Below are 4,951 nucleotides of genomic sequence, written 5' to 3' on the forward strand. Positions count from 1 at the left end.
TATCAAAAATAGGCATGCTAAAAAAAGTAGATATCAAAGTGTAAAGTGAGAGCTAATGAAGGATAAAGTCATGACAGGAAGTTACCAAACTAAGATAGCAAGGAGATTGCAGGTTCCTCTGGCGGATGAGGATGAGGTGGAGAGCAGATGGAAAAGATTGGAAGCTGCAATAATAGAATTCAGTAAAGAGGTATGTGGATTCAAAACAATCAAGGAGGGTGTAAAAAGTACCAAGTGGTGGAGCCAAGAGATCAAGGAGGCAGTAGCTGAAAATAAAATGGCTGGGAAAAATGGAAAAGGACGAAATATCTTGATGACAGAGCAGTCTATAAGCGAAAAAGAAATGCTTGTAAAAATTTGGTAGCAAAAGCAGACATCGAGCTGGGAAGAGTTCGGGGGAAGAATTAAAGAGAAATTCAGACATGTCAATAGAAATTCCTGGAAACTTATACGACACCTGAGAGCTGAATATGGGGGGAGTGTGAGAAGCATTAAAGATAGCCAGAATCATCTGAAAGTGAACATAGATGGAGTTTTAGAGGTGTGGAGAGAGTTCTATGACAAAAAAATCAAGGAAGAGGAAGACAGACAGACACAGAGAGAGTTTATAGAAAGGGAACAAGATGAGGAAATGGGAATTATACTTTTTGGAGAGGAAGAGGGAAGAGAGGGCTGTCAGAAAGATGAGGAATGAAAAGGCAGCAGGAGAGGATGCTATAAAACCCGAAATGGTCGAAGCAGGAGGATGAACACTATAAATGTGAAATACCCAAGCTCTTCAAAGTTGTGTGGAAGTCGGAAAATAAATATATTGATCCCAATTTACAAAAAGGAGACTCTCCACAATGTGATAATTATAAAGCTGTTTGTCTTATTAATAATGTGATTGCCAGCTTTATTCATCTGTCCTGGAAAGTAGACTCAAAACTCATATAGAGAATGAATTAGATGAGGAGCAAGCCGGTCTTCGACCAGACAGGCAAACACAAGATCTGTTTTTCTCACTGAGGATGATATTGGAGAAGTGGATGAGTCGAGGCAAGACAGCATACCTGACATTCCTCGATTTAGGTACAGGCAGCTTTCAATGTAGTACCAAGAGTAGGAGGGCTTTTGAGTGTAAAAGAACGCCCCAAAAACTTCTGCAGGCCATCAAATCCATGTTCGAAGATATCGTTGGTAAGATATCGGCTCCATTCCGCATGGAAAAGGGAGTGAGGCAGGGAGACAGCTTATCACCACTCCTGTTTATAATATTCATGGATGAAGTGATACAAACATGCAGGGAACAAAGAGATTGAGAAATTGAGATCGATTTTATAGTTTTAGATTGTTACATCATGCTTATGGAAAAGCACACCACAACAAAAGTTATAATGGAAAAAATTTTGAGCAAATGTTAAAAATAATTATATAGGGTTTTTGAATGGTATAACTGATCAAATATGCATTTTAGTGAGAGAAAAACTTGATATATATTGGAAATTGTAGAAGAAGGCTTTAAATATGTTTATGCAAAAAACGGTGTAATATATTGATCGGTTATCAAAATAAAAGCAATATAACAAAACCTTGAATATTTTGGTGGCCATATTGTTTTCAGGGTGTTTGCCTGTAATTTCGACCTATAATTATTGATTTTCTCATTAAACTAGTCCTTAGAAAGAAATTCATCTTCCACGTTTTTTACCCTAAGATGACCACGGCGTGCAATTTTTAGTGCATTTGCTCCCAGATTGTATGGTATATAGCATAAATTGATGAAATTCAATTTATTGATTCAAAGAAATTTGGATAAATTCATCCCAGAACCCCTGCATTTTTTCTATATATTAAAAGAAAGTGAAAACTTGCTAGCCGATGTTGATACGTTTACGATATGTTGCGACATAAGTTTATTATGATAAACATAAGGTGATAATACTGAATAGAAAATGTTGAGATAACAACAAAAATAAGACTACATCGTTTATAGTTTGTTGAAGATTTTTAGTAGAATAGCTTGATTACTCTATCAATAATTTCACAATACACGGAAACAGAGAAGAGACAGTGAGATTAGGGAGAAAAGACAAGAGCAGCAAACAAGAGTTTCCAAAATAAGTGATTGATCAATAATATTATTTATGACAATCGAGTAAATTAGAGTTTTTATTTAATCATCAAAGTATTGTAACAATCATCTCAGGCCTTGGTTTTCTACAGCTACAAGCCAGGCCAAGACAGTTTTCGACTTGCAACTTTCTGCCTCAAAACGTACAAAAGGAACCAGCTTATGGCAAAGAGGGGTAGAGGTTGAAACAATGATGGTCAAAAGTCTAACGGTGAAATAACCGACGCTGACCAGTGACAAAAGGGTGGCAGCCAGACGCCAGGCGTGAGTGGAGTGCCATCACCAACTGGGGCAGTGATCCAAGGAGGAACAATGGTTCGGGGGTTGGCGAGCACGTGGAGTTGGGAACACGAGGACACTTTTCGGTGAACCACGGCTAGAGTAACATGTCTGAGGAGTGAGCAGCGTGCAGCCCGCAGCCCTAGGGGCTGAAATGGAGTCCTGTTTCCGGAAAACCACCACCACATCAACACCATCACATCAAAACCACCATTGAAGAAAAATAATTAAAATTCATAATTTGTAATGTAAAGTGAGAAGTTTAAAAGTGCGCGAAAAGTCCATGGTCCGCGGGGTATACAACATATAAGGTTAGTGTAATTTTAAGTTGTTGTTTGTTTGCCACACTGGTTATTTTCTTGTATTATTGTTGTTTAAATAGGGTTTAGGTTTTGTGATTCGTAGTATTATTGTGCATTATCCTATTTGAATATAGAGACTCTCAATAAACATTATTATTATATTTCATAAACGGTAAAATCATATTTCATATCTCGGTGTTCTGCTCAATAGACTTATTACTAAAATTCCAAAGGACATTTGATATATTTAACCAACATGGAAAATTTCATTTGTTTCTTTGTAAAGTATCAATTTCATTTGCCTTTTGCTTATTTTCATTATATTTATCTAATGATTCAAAATTGCCTTGTGTTGTTATTTCACAAGTATCATTAGATCCCCTCCCTTCTTTATTGTTTTAATCATGGAGTGAAGCAATATAGTTGGGAAAGATGTGTAGTTCTACATTCATTGATTGCTGGACTGCGTCTTTATTAAAAGTAATAAAGTAATGTACATTGTTTTTTTATATAGTTCAAATGAATTCATGTCTCTGCTAAAGAGTTATGCTGTGGTAGTTGTTTATTCAAATTTCGAGGGTCGTTCCCTAATAGTTAACGTGGCGCCTGGGTTATAAATTTCAAATTTTATATTATCAAATTTTCATATTACTATTTAAATTTCAAATTCACCATATATTAAGCAATCAGTAAGTGTAGATCTAGACAGTATTCAATACAAAACTTCCAAACTCTATTATTTTCATGCGTCAATGAATAGGCCTATGCTAACAAACCAGCACCCTGTAAACAAGTAAGTCATCTTCTGGTCTTGCTACCAAAACAAAACTTTGAAATGAGTCACTATATTATATTATTACTATTGGTATAGTATCAAATTCCGTTACCAAATCATATTCTGTTCTTATAATTAATCCACATCAGATGTATTTGGGCATCAATCAATCGTGTTCCCAATCTTCCCAACAAAAAATGTCTTTCAAATAGAGTGTTTTATTAATAATTATTATCAAGTTTGTTCCTGATATGTGCTGTCTTTTGAAGAAGGTGAGGGAAGCAATCATGATAGTCACGAAATTCATACAAAAATGAAAACTCTCACAGTTTTCCAATAGTTTGTACCAAATCTCTATTTTTTATTTAGCAGGCAACACGTGCTCCGCAAGGGTCTGTTTAAAAAGCACAAATAGATATTAGTTTTATAGTTCCATGCTGATAGGGAAATTATTTTGAAATAAATAAATTGAAAATAGAAAAATTAAATTATCAACTGTACTAGTTTACAATAGAAAAACAATTTGTTTGGGCTTTTATCTTATGTAAACTTTGTATCAACATAATATAAATAACCAATCTCTTCCTTTATATTATAATATTATAGTATAGATATATATAAGGAAGATATAGATGGAAAAATAAGAAGATAGAACTTAAAACTGTTGAATATAATATTACTTTATCTATGACCACTTTCAAGCAAAGTATAACAAACTGAAAACTTGACGTACTGGAACCTTGAAGAAATGGAAATAGGCCTGTATCCATTCTCGGTAAAGTAAGAAGATGTGATAATGCGTCATCCGTGTATTTCCTATCCCGTACATGTATAAGCTAATTGTTTTCTTTATAATATAATAGATAATTCTAATAACAGTGACTATATAATCAAATTATTTTCTTTCATAAAGAGGAATAACATTTTTTTGGTGAGGATAATCCTCACCTTGTTTATGGGTAATAGCAGAGACGAGTATCAGGTCGCGAAGTAATTTTATAGCTCATAGGCCTAACTGTCTGTTAGCGGAACTGCGCTCAAGCATTCACCGTTCCAACGGGAGAACTGATAGAACGGCGCTGATCTCATTCTGTTTTGCCTGAGACTGCGAGGTAAACACACCCAACATGTCTCACCAGAATCTCACCAAATATGAAATATACTTAACATTTGGTGCACTGGATTGTAGCCTGATATCCAATGAAATGGTTGACTTACTAGTCCGAATTAATCATATTTTTTGTCAAAAACATATTAGAAAGTAACGATTGTCAATATTAAAGGACTACAATATCAGCGATAAGCGAATGCAAACCCCGTTGCTTTCCATGCTTATTGGGCATCATCCAGAAACAGATTGTCGATAGTTGAGAATGTTGGCGTTTTATCAATTATATTAGAAATCCTGAAACTGTAGTTATCTGAAGCTAGAAATTGACGGTTACCGTGATAACAGTACCGTTATCAATTATTTTTCAGCAA

The sequence above is a fragment of the Nilaparvata lugens genome, chromosome X (genome assembly GCF_014356525.2).
Source record: "Nilaparvata lugens isolate BPH chromosome X, ASM1435652v1, whole genome shotgun sequence".
Lineage (NCBI taxonomy): Eukaryota > Metazoa > Arthropoda > Insecta > Hemiptera > Delphacidae > Nilaparvata > Nilaparvata lugens.